This window comes from Peromyscus eremicus, unplaced genomic scaffold, assembly GCF_949786415.1.
Source record: "Peromyscus eremicus unplaced genomic scaffold, PerEre_H2_v1 PerEre#2#chr22_unloc_1, whole genome shotgun sequence".
NCBI lineage: Eukaryota > Metazoa > Chordata > Mammalia > Rodentia > Cricetidae > Peromyscus > Peromyscus eremicus.
In genome coordinates, this window is record NW_026734286.1 from 8,755,532 (window position 1) to 8,775,740 (window position 20,209).

Consider the following 20,209-nt stretch of genomic DNA (forward strand, 5'->3'; position numbering starts at 1 on the left):
TATTATAAATGACTATTAATTTATATTTCTTAACTATACACTATATTTTAAATGAACTATAAAAACATAATACCATAAACAAGAGTAGAAATATACATATAGTATAACAAAATTAACATTAAATTTGCATCAATAAGCCCAAATTCATACTAATGTAAAATATCTAAGATTAGTGTGATAACGTTCATAAAAATATGCAGTTGTTCATCTTACCCTTGGGAAATTGGTTCTGGCAAACACTACCTCATTTTATTTAAGGAACTTGATTGTCCATTGGTTTGCGTATCCACAAGCATTTGTTATCTGTGGATGCTCAAGTCCCATAAATAAAATGGGGTAGTGTTTGTATAGAATTTGTGGCTATCTTGCTCTCTAGGTTACTTGTAACACCCAAAGCAATGTAACTGCTAGGTAAATAGTTATTATACAGTATTGTCTAGGAAATATTGACAAAAGAAAAAATCTCTACATCTTCAACAGACACAACTTAAATAATTATAAGTAGGTTGTATAAAATAATGGGTTCCTTATGACATCTTCATATCTATATACAATGTGCTTTGATCATATTCTTTTTCCGTCCCTCTTACCTAGTCATCCTCTGCTGGTTCCTTTTCTCTCCCGAAATAGCCTCCTTTCTGTTTTCCACAGATAATATTTCCCCTAAAAATTTCCATGTGTACTTGATTAATTCGACAGTGTGTATTCCAAGGATATCACAGCCAGCTGTGTTAGACTTTGTGAATACTTTCACACACTCATCTATGCATTTACATCTACATGCTTAGAAGCCCAATTTCATATGCACTTCCATATTTGAAAGTGATAACATAGAGCTGGAAAGATGACTCAGTGGTTAAGAGCACTGGTTGTTCTTCCAGAGGTACTGAGTTCAATTCCCACATAATGGCTCACAACCATCTGTAATGAGGTCTGGTACCTTCTTCTAGCCCACAGGAGAACACTGTATGCATAATCTTTAAAAAAAAGAAAATGATAACACAGACAAAAGAGTCACACTTATAGACACACCCAAGAAATGCATGTGCATATCTTTGTATATGATCCTATGTGCATATGAATGTGCACACACACACCGATGCACATACAAGTGCATACAGTGCACATATATATCCATGTGCACACAATTACATGTACACATTCATTCACACAAATCCTCATCATGCACACACATACACATATATACCCATGCTCACATAAATGTACACATACTTACACACATACACACACACAATACATACATCTTTTTACATGTGCCCATTTACTCACAAATACCCACATCTGTATATACACAAGCACACACACACATACCCATGCACAAATGTACCCATGCCCACACAAATCCACATAACAACCATGTACAAAAATGCACCTCCTAGAATAGTCACTGCTTACCCTACTATACTCTTTCAGAGATGGATGAACAGTGCTTGGGACTGAGATTCATAGTTCATTCCATGAACCCTTCCTTTCTGGCTCTAGGGCTCAGCCTGGCATTCGCCTTGCACCCATACCAGCTCTCCTACCACCAGATCAAGTACTCTTTTCCTGGTGAGCTGCTCATGAGGTTGCTGCAGATGTTGGTGTTCCCCCTCATCGTCTCCAGCCTTGTCACAGGTGAGACCCCAAGCCACTGTTCATCTCCAGGACCCATTCTGAATCAACACTTGAGAAAAGAGCCAGGGCTTCTCCACCCATGGGGGCCCTTTCCCAACACATCAACTTAAGCCGTGCCCAGGTCTTGCTTCAGTCTTGCTGTCACAGGATCCATGTGGCCCAATAACTTCCTTGGACTTGTTCTTGAAGGTAAAATACCACTCTGCCAGAGCTCTGAGGTATCCAGAGTGGAAAGAAAGGCTGTGAAGGGTCAGGGGAGGCAGCTGGGATATGGGGTAGATGATAGATGGAATGTGAGTGAACATGTAGGAGGTGAGTGGGATGGAGGTGCCAGGATGGAGGCTGGAGGAAGGGAAGGAGCTGTGATGGGTTATGTAGCACCTTTTCTTCTAGATAGTAGATGTTTTTGCTTCAGGGCCATCAGATCTTCGTTGCAATGGTGCAGTTCTGATGCTGGAGTAGAAGAGCATCTATAGGCAATATGTCAGCAAGTGGGCATGGCTGTTGCCCTGGTTTCATTTATGTTGTTACAATAAAATACTTGACAAAAAGCAACTTAGGGGAGAAAGGGTTTATTTTAGCTCACAGTTCCAGGTTAGAGTCCACCATTCAGAAAAGTCAACATAGGAACTTGAAGCAATTCATCATAACCCATCCACAACCATGAGCAGAGAGAAAATAAATGGACACATGCTTGTTTGTATCAAGTTCCAACTCTACACGTATACAGTCCAGAATCCCTTGCCTAGGGAATGGTGCTACATACAATGATTGGCCTTCCTCCTTCAATCAATGTAACCTGGACCCCCCCCCCCCCCAGTCATGCCACAGGTCCACCTGATCTATAAGATTCCCCATTGAGTCTCTCTTCCTAGTGATACTAGATTGTGTTGACTTAACAATTGAAAGTACTCACCAGAGTTGTGTTTCAATACATCCCTACAAAAGCAAATAGTGCACCAGATTTAGGCCATAGGTAATGTTTAGCAACCCTTGGGTTTAGGGACAGAAATAATTATCAAGGCTGGTTTCTTGGGTTGGGCTTCTTAGAAGTCAAGCCTGACATGTAGATCTGGTCACCAGAAACTCACCTAGGGAGAAACCCACGAAGAAGTGAGGGACGAAGGAGAAGATGGGGAAGGAAGCTAAGCAAAGGCATGTGTTCAGAAGAAGGCTGGTATCTCAGTGTGCTCCCACTGGGGAGGGGCTCTGAAATGTGAGCAATATCATGGAGGTGTCCCTCACCACCAACTCTGTCTTCATCTGAATCCCTGCACCAGCAATCATTGACTGCTGCTGGACACTGGGGCCTTTCTGGAGGAGGAAGCTCCCATTATGCTGAGGATCACTCTCAGGAGAAAAGTGCAGATTGTTAGTATCTCAAACTCATAGCAACTGGATGGTTGGAATGCCTGGTAGGAGACATATAGGTACAGCATGAAGAGTATCCAGGCAAAATGTAGAAAGGGGTGGGTTCGAGGGAGGTGGGAGTTGTGGTGTACTCTGGGATGAAGACTTCAATGATTGTGATATTTATGGTGCAGGATGGGGGAGGGTTGGGTGGAAGTTGAAAGGTTGACTTGGAGTAAAGTGGAGGTACTGTGATTGGTGGGGTTATTTGGAGTAATAAAATGGAGTGGTATGTGTTCACGTGTGTGTGTTTCCCCACAACATATCTATGGTGGTGAGCGAACTGGTTTTGAGTCAGGTCCAGGGTGCTAGCCCAGTTACTCATTTCTTGAGCAATATTTTCATTTAAAAATTTGTTTTTAGTTTGAGAATCAAAAACTGAATGGTTTGTTTTAATTGCACATTTGGCAGAATCTGGAATCATCTCAAGAAGGGCTCATTGGCCTTTGGGTGTGTTTGTTGGAGATCAACACAGGAAGGTTCAGCCTAAAAGTGGGCAGTACTTCTTCCTTTGGTTTGGTTTCCGAGTTGTTTAAAAGTTGGGAGAGATCAGACCCATAGGTATGCACACATTTTCTCTGCTCTTGACTGTGGATATGTTGTGGCTAACTGCTTCAAGTTCCTGCCTTGACTTCTCTACAATGATGGACTATAACCTGGAATCGTGAGCTAAAATAAAACCCTTTCTTCCAAAGTTTCTTTTGGGCACATTTTTTTAGATCTCAGTAACAGATGAGAAGCCTAGACAGGCACTGTCCTTGGCTCTTTTCTGTCACAATGAGAAGATAGGCATGTGTCTGTCATTCTCCTGATGAGTCAGGATAGGCTCTGAGTTCATGTGCAAGGTATAAAGCTCATGAATTGAGTCTTCTCCCTCGAAGTCCCATTTTTCAATGCCAGCCTGAGTATTTGCTCAATCACCATTCTGATAGAGTTGTCCTCTGTGCTAATTATCTCCCCTTGTTCTGTGTGTATGGTATAGAAGCTAGAAAGGGGTGTCCTCAACTACTGAGGAGAGAGCTGGCATCTGGAGGGCACTACTGCCTTTGCTGGGAAACTCGGTGGCCTTTACACTACATATTACATTTTTCTGGGCAATTGGAGTTAATTCTGGAGTTTTAACATAGGCCACCTGTGACCCTGTAGATCCTACTTTCAATTTCATATTAATTAGTGGAACTTGAATTGGAAACAAGGATTTATACATGCTAGACAGGTGTTCTACCACTGAGATAGATCCTTAGCTTTTTTTAATTTTAAAAAAAGATTATCTGAGCAAGAAATGGTCTCCAGTAGGCTGGAGAGATGGCTCAGCAGTTAAGAGCACTTGCTGCTCTTACAGAGGACCTGGTTTGGTTCCCACTACTTACATAACTGATGTTTATCACCCCAGTTCCCGAAGTCCCGATGCTCTTTTATGGACTCCGTGTCCACCAGGCACACATGCAGTATACAACATACATGCAGGCAAACATTCATACATATGAAATTAAGAAAACAAACAGCTTAAATCAAGAAAGAAATAGGCTCCAAAACCAAGATGGGCCAGAATGTCCTGGCCTTCAACGTGGTGAGCTGCATTTGCCTTCTTAAAAAACAACTCTCCTTTTCCAGCTGCAGCTTTCTTGAATGACAGCTGACAAAAGTTGCGTGTATTTGAAGATGTGTTTCATGATGATTTGCTACCTGTGCACTCTGCAGATGATCAGCACAGTCAGGCTGATTATTATATTTGTCTCCTATGGTTTCTTTTCTTCCCCCACACCCCCTTTTGGTGCCTGTGTCTCCTCTCATTTTCTCATCTCCTGCTTATTTTCCCCTCCCTTCCTCTCTCCTCTCTCCCTTCTTCCCTTCCTTCTCTTTTCCTCTCTCTGTCAGTCATTCTCTTCCCCTCTCCCTCTCTCCCTTCTCTTTCTCTTTGCTGATGGTGAGAATATACTTCAAGTCTATTCTTTTTGAAATACAAACACAGTATCACTAGCCACACCCTCCACACCATACATTAGATTTCTGGAAGGAGTCATCTGGTATCTAGACATCTTGTACCCTTTGAGAGACATTTCCCCAACTCCCAGCCCATCTGCCCAACATCACAGTTTCTTCTTTTTGCTTCTGTGACTTCAACTTTTTAAATTTACTTTCACATCCAAAGTGAGCTCATGGAATATTTTTCTTTCTGTGTTGGCTTGGGAATTTAACTTAAGGTGCCCTTCCCTTCCTGATCTTCCAATCTTCTGTTCTCTCTTTCCTCCTGAATTCCCAACTCTTACCATTTGTAGCATCACAGCCACAGCTGCCAGTGTAGGAGCAGCTGGCATCCCCCAGGCAGGACTGGTCACCATGGTGATTGTGCACACGTCCATTGGCCTGCCCACAGAGGACGTCACGCTGATCATACCTGTGGATTGGTTCCTGTGAGTGTGACTTGGCTTTGACCCCGGGCTCTTCTCATAACTTTTCCTGAAGGATTCTGCAAGGACATGGTTGTAGGATTTGAGGGGTTTAGGGAGGCATTGGGATGGTCTGTTAGTGATGGCTGTGGACTCCAAGCCCATAGATATATCATCTTTGGGACACAGAGTGAGGAGAATTCTGAAAAGGAGGTCTCTGTCTATCAGCCCCTCCCCCACTCCTTTTCAGACCATTTCATACAGAAATCATACAAAAGTGTTCAAATATTTTTTAACTCAAATATTTAAAACAGTTTTTTCCTTAGTGAAATGTTAATTCTGAAGAATGTTAGAAGTGAGAAGAAAACACAAATTACCTGCTGCATTAAATAGTGAAGAATTTTGACTTATAAGATCACCTCTGATGATGGACAAAAGAATTTTGGTGGATTTATGAGCTAAACGCTATGAATGCATATGTTCTCTCTCTCTTCTCTCCTTCCCTCCTTTCCTCTGTTCTTTTTCACTAATTAAATCTGTTCTTTGACAGGTCATGCATGTATGCAATGCTTTCTGGTTACTTCCCCCACTCTCTCTTAACTCCTTCCCACCCTGTCAGCTTTCCTCCCTACAACTCAGCTCCCCACATTCATGTCTTCCTTTTGTGATCCACTGAGCACAGCAGAGCCGTTTGTGTGTCTTCCTGTGAGACTGTGCCATGGAGCTTAGTAGGCTTGTGGGAGGGCGCACACCTGAAGACAGTGACTCCTCATCTATCAGCAGGGAGGAGCCACTCCTACCCTGTTCCTCCCCCTCCTCTCTTGCTCTCTTTCCCTCCTCCCTTTATTTCCTTTCTTCTCCTCCTCCCTCTGTCCTTTTCTTCTCTTCCATTCTCCCTCCTTTTTCTCCACCTGTCTTATTCCCTCCTTCCTTCCCTCCCTTGCTCCCTCCCTTCCTTCCCTCCCTCCTCCCTCCCTTTCCTTTCTCTCTCCCTCTCTCTTCCTCTTTCTTTTTTCCTTCTTTCTTTCTCTCCTCTCTTTCTTTATTTCTCTTTATACTTTCTACATCACTACCTCCTTTCACCATTCCTTCCCTCTCTCATTTCTTTTCTTATAACATGGAATTTTCATAAAATGCTGATTTTCATTCCAATATGAGTGCTGTGAGCAAGACCAAGTCCCATTTGTACAGAAGGACTAAAGTTCCATTTGAACAATCCCCAGCCTGCCCACACCTACGTAGACTCATGTCAAACAGTCTGTATCAAACATTCATATCTAATAGTCTGCACCAGACACCTGTGCCTAACAAGTCTACAGCAGATGCTCATGTTTAATACTCTGCCTCAGATGCTCATGTTTAATACTCTGCATTAGATGCTCATGTTTAATACTCTGTATCAGATGCTCATGTTTAATACTCTGCATCAGATGCTCATGTTTAATACTCTGCATTAGATGCTCACGTTTAATACTGTATATCAGATGCTCGTGTTTAATACTCTGCATTAGATGCTCAAGTTCAATAATCTGCATTAGATGCTCATGTTTAATACTCTGCGTTAGATGCTTATGTTTCATGATCTGTGTCAGATGCTCATGTTTAATAATCTGCATCAGATGCTCATGTTTAATACTTTGCATCAGATGCTCATGTATAACAGTCTGAATCAGATCCAAATGTCTAACAGTCTATATCAGATCCTAATCTCTAACCATCTGCATCAGACTCTCATAACTAATCATTTTTAGGTTAGTCATATTTAGAAACAAGAGTCACAAATTAAAGAATAGATCTGAGGATTTAAGTGATGATGATGTTAGGAAGGAAATCTGAAGAAGAGCAGGCCTGTTCAAGGTCATGTGGTTGTGAATTAGCCTGGAAGCCCTTCTAGTCTACCCTGGGTTCTTGAAAGAGCCTTTCACCCCTCCCATTAATCTATCTATCCTCCACCAGTGACCAGCTGCATACTATACCAATTTACTGGGAGACTCCATTGGAGCAGTCTTCATTGAGCATTTGTCCCAACAGGAGCTGGAGCTGCAGGAGGCTGAGCTGACCCTTCCCAGCCTTGGGAAGCCCTACAAATCACTCATGGCACCAGAAAAGGGGGGCATCAAGGGGTCTGGGAGGTGATGAAAGTGTCATGTGAGAAGCTTCCAGCTCCACCCAGGGAGGCGGGAAGGGACTGGGAGGGGGGTCCTGGGGACAATTTGTTGCCTAACTGACTGTGGGCTGAACATACATGTTCTGTGTGGCTTCTCTGGGGGCTGCTGAGATAAAAGAGAAGGAATGAAAGGTCTCCAAGGTGTATTCAACCCTGTTGCATTTGTGTGCTTCAAATACAAGAACAACCTAAGGGGGGGGGGAGATTTATTTGGGCTATGGTTCTAAAGGGCTTTAGTTCTCTATAGTGGAAAGGCTATGGTTCTAAAGGGCTTTAGTTCTCTATAGTGAGAAGGCATGGTAGAGCAGAGCAGCCACTTCATGGTGGTCAGTAAATAGACACATGAGAAATTGGAAGTTACCAGGGCGGGCCACAGCTCTCCAAGACACACCCTACTTGTGACTACTTCCTTCATCTATCCCCTGCCTCCTCCTTTTGACCACTTTCCAATACAGCTGTCATAGCAGTCAAGGGACTGATGCATTCATTAGGTCAGGGCCCTCATGATGGAATTATCTCTGGAAATGCCCTCACAGACACACAGAGGTGTGCTGTATAAATTTTTTAGGCACTTGTTTCAGTCCAGTCAAGTTGACAAAGACAGTCTGTCATCACAAAGGTCTCTCTCTGTCCACTTCTGAGTATGGTGAGAACTTGAAGGATGGTGTGAGGACTTGGAATTAGGGGAAGGGAAATCTTCAAATTCAATAAGAAAGATCAACTCACTTTCTTTTGTTGTTGTTGTTTTTGAGACAGGGTTTCTCCGTGTAGTTCAGGTGCCTGTCCTGGATCTCGCTCTGTAGACCAGGCTGGCCTCGAACTCACAGAGATCTGCCTGGCTCTGTCTCCTGAGTGTTGGGATTAAAGGTGTGAACCACCACCACCTGACTCAACTCACATTCTTTGTGTTCTCCAGGAGTGGTGGAACTGACAAGAGTAAAGAAAAATACCTATTATTTCTTGTGATTAAGTGATCTGTGGCTTTTGTGTTGAGGTCCCACAGACCACCTTCAGATTTAATGATTCTTAATGAGACTCACAAAACTCCAGAAAGCCATTCTCCTCTCAGATATGGTTCATTATGTGAAGGGCACTGATTGAAAGGAACAAAGGCACAACTCGTTGGGAGTGGGCTGTGCTAGACCAGATGTGTGTTTCCAGTGAAGTCATGGAAACCAGTAGCTTCTTCCCACAGCAATATGTGGCAACATGCATGGCACACTGATGTCTTAGTTCTCTTTTCTGTTGTGGCAGAACACCCAGACAAAAGCAACTTGAGGGCAAAGGGTTTATTTGGTTCTTAGCTCTTGGATAGAGTCCACCGTTGCAGGGAAGTGAAGGTGTTAGGAAGTTGAAGCAGCTGTCACATCCACAGACAAGAGCTGAGAGAATGAATGTACGCTCACTAGTGCTCAGCTTGCTCCTTGCATTTTGTCAAGTTTAAGGTCCAGCCCATAGAACTGTATGATCCACATTTGGGGTGGATCTTCTTTTCTCAAATAACTCAATGAAAATTACTCACATGTCCACAGGAAAACCCTAGCTCAACAATTTCTCATTGAGATTTACTTCTAGGTGATTCTAAACTACCAAGGTGACAATTAAGACTAAAAATCATTAAGAAGCTCACCCAAATCCCAGCCCATGTCACACCCACTGACTCACCATTTTTAAGTCTCTCAAATGGACAGTCCAGTGCACTGTGATCCAGGGCACCAAGTACATACCAGAAGGCATTAACTGCATGCTCAGCATACACTCTTGACTATGGCCAGAGCCTCCTGTTCTACTGGACATTTTTATCAGGAAGATTATTCCAAAGATCAGATATGTTCTAGTTTCATTTCTGTAGCTGTGGTGAAAACATTTTGGCAAAAAGCAACTTAGAGAAAAAAAAGCAGCTTAGAGAGGAAAAGCATTTATTTGATGTAAAATTCCTGGTCATACTCCATCACTGGGTGAAGTCATGGCAGGGACTTGAAGGCAAGCCTGCTTCTATTCCACTCAGCATTATCTCCAACCAAGGAGTTCAGCTTGTAGCCAAAGGAGCACAGCAGGAACCATGGAAGATTCTGTTTGCTAGCTGGCTGGCAGGCAGATATGTACTCAACTGGTTTCTTACATAGTTCAGGGTCAACTGTTGTCTAGAGATGGTACTGATCACAGTGGGCTGGGCCCTCCTACATCAATTAATAAGACATCTGTCTTTGTCAGTGTTCCATTTCTGGGAAGAGACACCGTAAACATGGCAACTCTTATAAAAGAAAGCATTTAATTGGGGCTTGCTTACTGTCTCAGAGGTTTAGTCCATTTTCATCATAATGGCAGGGAGCATGGTGGCATGCAGGCAGACATGGGATTGGAGAAGGAGCTGAGAGCTCTAGATCTAGATCTGCAGACAACAGGAAGAGAGAGAGAGTGGCTTGGGTCCTTGAAATCCCTAGTGACACACTTCTTCCCAGAAGGCCACACTTCTTTTTTTTTTAATTTAATTTAATTTTATTTTATAATACAATTAAGTTCTACATATCAGCCACAGATTCCCTTGTTCTCCCTGCTCCCGCCCTGCTCCCCTTCCCCCCAGCCCATCCCCCATTCCCACCTCCTCCAGGGCAAAGCCTCCCCTGAGGACTGAGATCAACCTGGTAGACTCAGTCCAGGCAGGTCCAGTCCTCTCCTCCCAGGCCGAGCCAAGCAACCCTGCCTAAGCCCCAGGTTTCAAACAGCCAACCCATGCAATGAGCACAGGACCCAGTCCCACTGCCTGCATGCCTCCCAAACAGATCAAGCCAATCAACTGTCTCACCTATTCAGAGGGCCTGATCCAGTTGGGGGCCCCTCAGCCATTGGTTCATATTTCATGTGTTTCCATTCGTTTGGCTATTTGTCCCTGTGCTTTATCCAACTTGGTCTCAACACTTCTTGCTCATATAAACCCTCCTCTTTCTTGTTAATTGGACTCCCAGAGCTCCACCCGGGGCCTAGCTATGGATCTCTGCATCCAGATCCCTCAGTCATTGGATGGGGTATCTAGCATGACAATTAGGGTGTTTGGCCATCCTGTCACCAGAATAGGTCAGTTCAGGCTGCCAGCATTCTTTCAAATAGTGCCATTCCCTGGTGATCAAGTATTTAATCAATGAGCTAGTGGGAACTATTCTCATTCAAATTACCACAACTCCCTTCTCCCAAATTCCAGCAGGCTAATCTCATCTGGACAATCCCTCAACTGAGACTCCCTTAAGTGAGTCTAGGCTGTGTCAAGTTAACAGTTAGAGCCAAGTAGAATAGAGGTCATACCTCAAGAGGTCAGCAAAGACCACATGTAGCTAGAGTTTTCCTGCCTGGCCCACAGTCAGGACAAATTTCTCTCGCCTGCCAGTCCCACAGCCATTCAGACCCAACCAAGTAAACACAGAGACTTATATTGGTTACAAACTATATGGCTGAGGCAGGCTTCTTGCTAACTGTTCTTACAGCTTAAATTAATCCATTTCCATTAATCTATACCTTTCCACATGGCTCGTGGCTTATCAGCATTTTCACATGCTGTTTCTCATCATGGCGGCTGGCAGTGTTTCTCTGACTCAGCCTTCCACTTCTCAGCTTTATTCTCCTCCTTGTCCCACCTATACTTCCAGCCTGGCCACTAGCCAATCAGTGTTTTATTTATTGACCAATCAGAGCAACACATTTGCCATACAGAACATCCCACAGCACTTCCCCTTTTCTTTTTTTTTTTTTTTCCAAAAAGGAATGTTTTAACCTTAACAAAGTAAAATTACATATAATTTGGGAATTTGGGCTTAGCTTCTCTTACTACTTTCTGCTGGGGGGGGCGCTGTATTTTATGGGGACACAAAGAAAATTTTAGGATTATGGGATAGTCCATGAGGCTGTATTGTCTGAGCCAGTTGCCTTCAAACCATTCTGGATCTTTGATCATCTGGGCCATGGCGTCATCAGAGACCTTTCAGGGGGTCTTGGCTGGTCAAACCTGATGTATCTTAATCTGGAACAAATCCATAGCCTCTGGCTTTCTGTAGAAACAAAAGCAGAGACTCTTTTCCAAAGCAACATATCCTTATATCCAAATTTTGAAGTCAAGGTATCTTTAAAATATACATATTGGCATAACTCAACAGCTTTTATGATCAAATATTTTTCTGCAGTTAAAAATCCCAAAGACAACACAATCCAGATTCTCTGTGTAATATTCATCTTTACGTGGCTTATTGTTTATATTAATTTTACTGTCTCTTTAAAGACCTTATTTTTTAAAACTATGTATTTGTTTCTGTAACTGTATATATCACCTTTTTTGTCTCTTTCAAGCCTACATATATTTTACACACACTGTAAACTATTACATCTGAATCTGTCTTATTGTGAATCTATTGCTTTAAACTGCAGCAGCTGTGGCTGCTGGCTCTCCCCACCTCAGCTTCCCAACATGGTGGTGGTATGTTTTCCCCAGCTCTGGGAGCTATCATGGGTCTATGCTTTTATCCAAGAAGCATGTAGCCCAGAAACCTCTTTTTTTGTTTTGTACTAGCAAAGGCTAAATCCACCATGCAGCTTAATGTGCCACTTGCAGAGGCCTCATTTCCGCCATATGGCGGCAAGTCAAGCACACACGCTAGGAACCCACCAGTAGCTCAAACTGGCAGCTGCCGCTCATTTGAGAGAGACAATTAGGAATCTGTTTTTAACTCCATTTTAGAATCTTTTCTCAGGTTTTAGGTGGAAACTCTTGCCAACTCATTGGACGCCATTTGTAGATAGAGTTTTCCTGCCTGGCCCATAGTCAGGACAAATCTCTCTCACCTGCCAGTCCCACAGCCACTCAGACCCCGCCAAGTGAACACAGAGACTTATATTGGTTACAAACTGTATGGCTGTGGCAGGCTTCTTGCTAATTGTTCTTACAGCTTAAATTAATCCATTTCTATAAATCTATACCTTGCCACATGGCTCATGGCTTACCGGCATCTTCACATGCTATTTGTCATTGTGGCGGCTGGCGGTGTCTCTCTCTCTCAGCCTTCCACTTCCCAGCTTTATTCTCCTCCTTGTCCCGCCCACACTTCCTCCTGCCTGACTACTGGCCAATCAGTGTTTTATTTACCAACCAATCAAAGCAACACATTTGCCACACAGAACATCCCACAGCATGCAGGAATTATATAAACCCTCCTGGAGAAAAATAAAGTTGCACCTTGATCAGAATATTGTCTTGGTGTATTTCCTTTGTATCTCCTGTCCCTATCATTCCATCCTTAGGGTGATCGAGAACCCGTTGAAGCCCTGCAGGCCAGGGCAATACACAGCTGCCCACATTCCCATTCACCCTGTTGCCTTGTTGTTCAGGGATGCCATACCTAGAAGAGAGATAATGCAGTCCATGCAACAGCACCCACTCCTGTTCCATCCATTCCGTACCATCAGCTCAAAATCATTGCACATACGTTAACTGAAGATATCCACAAAAAACATGGTTCACCTTCTAATGCTGAGAGTTATCACAACCACTTTTATGCTATCAGGAATAAATATATTATCAGGCAAAATATAATTTGATTATAGTTTTTAAAGTGAATAAAGGGAGCTGGTAAGATTACTCAGTAGTTAAGAACACATACTGCTCATACAGGGAACCCAAATTCAAGTAGCAACACAAATATTCTGTGGCTCACAACCACTTGAAACTTCAGCTCCAGGGTATCTGATGCACCCTTCTGGCCTCCATGGGCACATGCATTCATGTGTACATACCCACATAGACACATGATTAAATAATAATAACAAAATCAGTATGTAAAAGTAAATAAAAGTTTTGTTTCACTTTGAAATAAAGTTGTATAGTGTACAGGGTATACTCCCACCACCTAGAGATGATCTGAAGTACAAGAGAGGAGAGGCATAGGTCATCTGCAAACACTACATCATTTTACAGAAAGGGCTTCAGCATCCTCATGTATTGGTGTCTATAGGGATCTTGAAACCAATCCCCTGGTGGTTCAACCAAGGGATGATTCAGGTTTTGATTCTCAAACTAAAAACAAATTTTTTAATGAAAATATTGCTCAAGAAATGAGTAACTGGGCCAGCACCCTAGACCTGACTCAAAACCAGTTCGCTTACTACCATAGATATGTTGTGGGGAAACATACACACATGAACACATACCACTCCATTTTATTACTTCAAATAACTCCACCAATCACAGTACCTCTCCTTTACTCCAAGTCAGCCTTTCAACTTCCACCCAACCCTCCCCCTATCCTGCACCATAAATATCACAATCATTGAAGTCTTCATCCCAAAGTACACCACAACTCCCACCTCCCTCGAACCCACCCCTTTCTACATTTTGCCTGGATACTGTTCATGCTGTACCTATATGTCTCCTACCAGGCCATGCAACCATCCTGTAGATGTAACCAACCTTCTTATTAAATAAGAAACACAGAACCAATGCAAAGAAGAAAGCCAAGAGGTCAGAGCTAAGAGCTAAAACCTTACCCTTCCTCCTGCGGTGGTCCTACCTCTCCGAACTAGAACTACCCCTGTGTTAAAGTCTTTATATAGTGTTCCTGTTCTGCCTTCTCATTGGTTGTAAATCCAACCACATGACCGCCTCCTCACGGCCTGTCTGTATAGGCCTCCAGGTTTTCCATGCTTGGTATTGAGATTAAAGGCATGTGTGTCCAATAATGGCTGTATCCCTGAACACACAGAGACTTACCCAGCTCTGCCTACCAAGTGCTGGGATTGATTACAAGTGTACGCCACCACTGCCCTGCTTTCCTATGGCTTGCTAATAGCTCTAACCCCCAGGCAACTTTATTTATTAACATACAAATACCATTTTAATACAAATAAAATATCACCATATTTCCCCTTTTCTATTTTAATAAAAAGGAAATAAGAAAAAGCTTATAACTAACATAAGAAAAACTATATACAAAAGTACAATAACTATATACAATATATACAAGTAATAAATACCTAAACAATGTCTAGTTCATTTGTATTTGACAAATTCAGAGAAAATAATCTATTATTTTCTATTCTATTGTATCTAATTCACTTTCTATCCTAATTAATCTTCAACTATAACTAACTAATCTTCAACTCCCTCAGAGACCCAAGAAGGAAATAGTATTAGCTAACAAAAAAATAAAAACAGGAAGTATATGCAAGCAACTTCCAAAAAATTGTGAGTTGACAGAAACAGCCAGCTGCCTGGACAATCATCTGAGGTTTCTCCGCAGTGTTGGGGCATCATCTTCAGCCTATAGGCTTAGAGTATCTGTCAGACTCATTTGTGAAGTAGAATATATACAAGGTCAACAGTTCAACCTCACATTGAGTGAGAGCAGTCTATATACCAGAAATACCTAAATTCCACTAGTGTCATGTCAAGATTCAGGATTTTAAATTCTGGAAATTGTTGATGTTTTTTGAATTCAGCTGCCCATTCTTCTTGGCTATGTGTGTATGTGGCTTTATTTCAGCATCCCATTCTTCTCCACATCCCTCTATTAAATGCCATTCTTCTGTTGAGAGGTGTGAACTTAATTACTCTTCAAGAATAACTGTTTCAGCTACCTCCCCATTGCACATCAGAAGCCATCGGCCCACTGCCTGTTCAGCTGCCTTCGAAGAAAAGGGCACTGTACCTTTCCCGGATTGCGAAGGCCACTTCAGGGATGGTGCCATATTGTCCTGGCCTCAGAAGATGCCTTTTGATAAAGCCATAACCACACTTGTTTTGACAAGAATGAGTAGTCCTTTGTTTCGTGTCCTGTCTGTCCTGTTTGTCAGCAGTTGATTCGAGGATACTTTGTTGTCCAGTGGCTAACTTTTGCTACAATGAAAGTTAACTCCAATTGCAGTTTTTTCAATGCCCATATTTTCTCTGAAGTAGATTGGTACTGTCAGGAGCTGACATGTCTCATAGTCATAACAAAAAAGAAAAATTTTCTAAGTTATTAAAACATTTTAAATGCCATATTCTGTAGATCTCTGAAGGGTTTGAAGATAACCTGTCTATCTAAAATATATCTATTCAATCTTGAAAACATACCTAATATAACTACAGGTTCTATTATAATGTCTAACTACTAACTTTCATTTCTTTATATCCTAGTAGTTGGTAATAACAACATTCAAGGATCAGAAAATTGCATTACATTGTTAAATGAATGGTACAATTAGAAATATACATATAGCATTTTCTAACAATATCAATTTCAATATATATAATTTGTATACAATACCTATATGTCTCCTACCAGGCCATGCAACCATCCAGTTGCTATGAGTTTGAGATACTAATTATCTGCACTTTTCTCCTGAGAGTGATCCTCAGTACAATGGGAGCTTCCTCCTCCAGAAAGGCCCCAGTGTCCAGCAACAGTCAATGATGGCTCTTGCAGATGAAGACAGAGTTGGTGGTGAGGGACACCCCCATGATTTTGCTCACACTTCAGAGCCACTACCCAGTGGGAGCACACTGACACACCAGCCTACTTCTGAACACATGCCTTTGCTTAGCTTCCTTCCCCATCCTCTCCTTCTTCCCTCACTTCTTCGGGGTTTCTCCCTCGGTGAGTTTCTGGTGACCAGATCTACATGTCAGGCTTGGCTTCTAAGAAACCCAACCTAAGAAACCAGCCTTGATTATTATTTCTGTCCCTAAACCCAAGGGTTGCTAAACATCACCTATGGCCTAAATCTGGTGCACTATTTGCTTTTGTAAAGTTTTATTGAAACACAACTCTGGTGAGTAGTTTCAATTGTTAATCAACATGATCTAGTACCACTAGGAAGAGAGACTCAATGGGGAATTTCATAGATCAGGTGGACCTGTGACGTGACTGGGGGGAGGTCCAGATTACATTGATTGAAGGAGGAAGGCCATTAATTTTGTGTTGCACCATTCCCTAGGCAAGGGTTTATGGACTGTTTACGTGTAGAGATGGAACTTGATACAAACAAGCATGTGTCCATTTATTTTCTCTCTGCTCATGGTTGTGGGTGGGTTATGATGAATTGCTTCAAGTTCCTATGTTGACTTTTCTGAATGGTGGACTCTAACCTGGAACTGTGAGCTAAAATAAATCCTTTCTCCCCTAAGTTTCTTTTTGTCAAGTATTTTATTGTAACAACATAAATGAAACCAGGGCAACAGCCATGCCCACTTGCTGACATATTGCCTATAGACGTTCTTCTACTCCAGCATCAGAACTGCACCTTTGCAACGAAGATCTGATGGCCCTGAAGTGAAAACATCTACTATCTAGAAGAAAAGGTGCTACCTAACCCATCATAGCTCCTTCCCTTCCTCCACCTTCCATCCTGGCACCTCCATCCCACTTACCTCCTACATGTTCACCCACATTCCATCTATCATCTACCCCATATCCCAGCTGCCTTCCCTGACCCCCCACAGCCTTTCTTTCCCCTGTGGATACCCCAGAGCTCTGGCAGGATGGGATTTTACCTTCAAGAACAAGTCCAAGGAAGTTATTGGGCCACATGGATCCTGTGACAGCAAGACTGAAGTAAGACCTGGGCACGGCTTGAGTTGATGTGTTGGGAAAGGGCCCCCATGGGTGGAGAAGCCCTGGCTCTTTTCTCAAGTGTGGACTCAGAATGGGTCTTGGAGATGAACAGTGGCTTGAGGTCTCACCTGTGACAAGGCTGGAGATGATGAGGGGGAGCACCAACATCTGCAGCATCCTCATGAGAAGCTCACCAGGAAAAGAGAAGTACTTGATCTGATGGTAGGAGAGCTGGTATGGGCACAAGGCAAATGCCAGGCTGAGCCCTAGAGCCAGAAAGGAAGGGTTCATGGAATGAACTACGAATCTCAGCCCCAAGCACTGTTCATCCATCTCTGAAAGAGTATAGTAGGGTGAACAGTGACTATTCTAGGAGGTGCATTTTTGTACATGGTTGTTATGTGGATTTGTGTGTGCATGGGTATGTGTGTATGTGTGTGCTTGTGTATATACAGATGTGGGTATTTGTGAGTAAATGGGCACGTGTAAAAAGATGTATACATGGGTATGTATTGTATGTGTGTATGTGTGTAAGTATGTGTACATTTGTGTGAGCATGGGTATATATGTGTATGTGTGTGCATGATGAGGATTTGTGTGAATGAATGTGTGCATGTAATTGTGTGCACATGGATATATATGTGCACTGTATGCACTTGTGTGTGCATAGGTGTGTGTGCACATTCATATGCACATAGGATAATATACAAAGATATGCACATGCATTTCTTGGGTGTGTCTATAAGTGTGACTCTTTTGTCTGTGTTATCATTTTTTTTTAAGATTATGCATACAGTGTTCTCCTGTGGGCTAGAAGAAGGTACCAGACCTCATTACAGATGGTTGTGAGCCATTATGTGGGAATTGAACTCAGTACCTCTGGAAGAATAACCAGTGCTCTTAACCACTGAGTCATCTCTCCAGCTCTATGTTATCACTTTCAAATATGGAAGTGCATATGAAATTGGGCTTCTAAGCATGTAGATGTAAATGCATAGATGAGTGTGTGAAAGTATTCACAAAGTCTAACACAGCTAACTGTGGTATCCTTGGAATACACACTGTCGAATTAATCAAGTACACATGGAAATTTTTAGGGGGAAAATTATCTGTTGAAAGCAGAAAGGAGGCTATTTGGGGAGAGAAAAGGAACCAGCAGAGGGTGACTAGATAAGAGGGAGTGACAGAAAAAGAATATGATCAAAGCACATTGTATACAGATATGAAGATGTCATGAGGAATCCTTTATTTTATACAACCTACTCATAATTATTTAAGTTGTGTCTGTTGAACATGTAGAGATTTTTTCTCTTATCAATATTTCCTAAACAATACAGTATAACAACTATTTACCTAGCAGTTACATTGTTTTGGGTGTTACAAGTAACCTAGAGAGCAAGATAGCCACAAATCCTATACAAACACTACCCCATTTTATTTAAGGGATTTGAGCATCCACAAATAACAAATGCTTGTGGATACCCAAACCAATAGACAATCAAGTTCCTTAAATAAAATGGGGTAGTGTTTGCCAGAACCAGTCTCTCAAGCGTATGTTGGATGGCTGCATATTTTTATGAACGTTAGCACAGTTTGTGACTGCACGTCTAAATTAAGATATGTAGGATATATTCATATGTAAGATATATTTATCCTTCTCTGTGTGTAGTCATAAAGTGCATATCTGTTCAGTGTACTTGTGTATGCCCATACCCACACATGTGACATCACATCGTCTGTGTTTGTGTGTGTGCCCTCTCTACCTGAGTCCTCTGATGGGCTAGGGGACTTGTGAGATGAGTGCACCAGAGTTGGGGGGCGGGGTAGTTAATAGAAGTTCCGCCTCACAGAAGCAGAGGTCACCAATGATCACAGCGCTGACTGTGAGCAAGATGAAGGCTTTTCTGCGCAGAGTGCTCTCGGGTCCTAGGCTTCAGACACAGGCGCATGCGCAGTGCTCTCTGCTGCCATCTGACCTGAAGTCCCTGCAGACAGCCCACACCACCCAGGCACTGGCCACTCTCCCTCAGGAACAGACTGATGCTGTGGCTGCTCATAGCCTCTCTCCGGGGACAGAGGAGACCAGGTCTGGTGAGGGAGGAATCCGGGAAAGGAGTGGGTAAGATGGAGGGGCGGGCACTTGCAGCTCAGAAGTCAGGCGAGGGGCATTGCCCATGTGCTACCTTGCAGGGACAACTGAGAGCCTGCCTTGGATTGGATTCAGTTTTTAACCCAGCAGCAAAAGGTTAAGGTCTTCGGACCCAAACACCAGAGAGGATGGTTAGAGACAGGGTAGAAAAACAAACAAAAAGAAAAAACAAAACAAAACAAAAAACCCCACAAAATTCTGCATACCTTTCAGGTTTTCTGTCTCCAGTCTCCTTCACTGAGATCATCCCAAGCAACTGGGAGCTGCTGCTGCAGCTCTCAAACCAAAGTGTCAGGCCTTTGCTGAATGCCCATTGCATAAGAGCTCTTGAAAGGGCATCTTTAGGCTAGTCGCCCTAACCACAGTAGTTGGGTGTCCAGCCTGAAGACGCCCCTAGTCGACTTTCTACAAGGACAAAATCAGCTGGTGCCTGGTAAACAGTGGCACCCAACTAATGTGGCTGCTCTGTATGTGTGACCAGGACAGCAATGTTGTGAGGGAGGGGTCGCTGGAAAAAAAATGTTGACACTTCTGGTCCCAGCTTGAGGTTCATGACCCTCTTTTGGAGTGAAACCTCAGACTTTGTGTCCCTTTTTTATATGTGTCCGTATTTATTTATCCTTATTGACTTACTTTTTAAAAGATAACCAAAACGGGATGATGTGTTTTCCATGAATTAAATAAAATGCACATAAATATAAAACCTGCCAATCACTTGGAAGTTACAAAACAGCTTAGAATCTGTGGCATTTGACCCAGCCTATGAAAGCCCTGTAATATCAGCTACTCTAGAGGATGGTGGGAAAAGGCAGTTTACAAGTTCAAGGACAGCACCTGGAACTTAGTAGGACCCTGTCTCAAAACAAAAAGTTAAAAAGAGAGC

At 42.7% G+C, this 20,209-nt stretch overlaps 2 pseudogenes; one reads left to right on the forward strand and one right to left on the reverse strand.

Moving 5' to 3' along the window:
• Positions 1 to 1,436: 1,436 nt before the first annotated feature.
• Positions 1,437 to 20,209, forward strand: part of LOC131900449 (excitatory amino acid transporter 4-like) — a 419,569-nt pseudogene continuing 400,796 nt past the window's right edge.
• Positions 16,343 to 19,234, reverse strand: LOC131900407 (excitatory amino acid transporter 4-like; annotated as a pseudogene).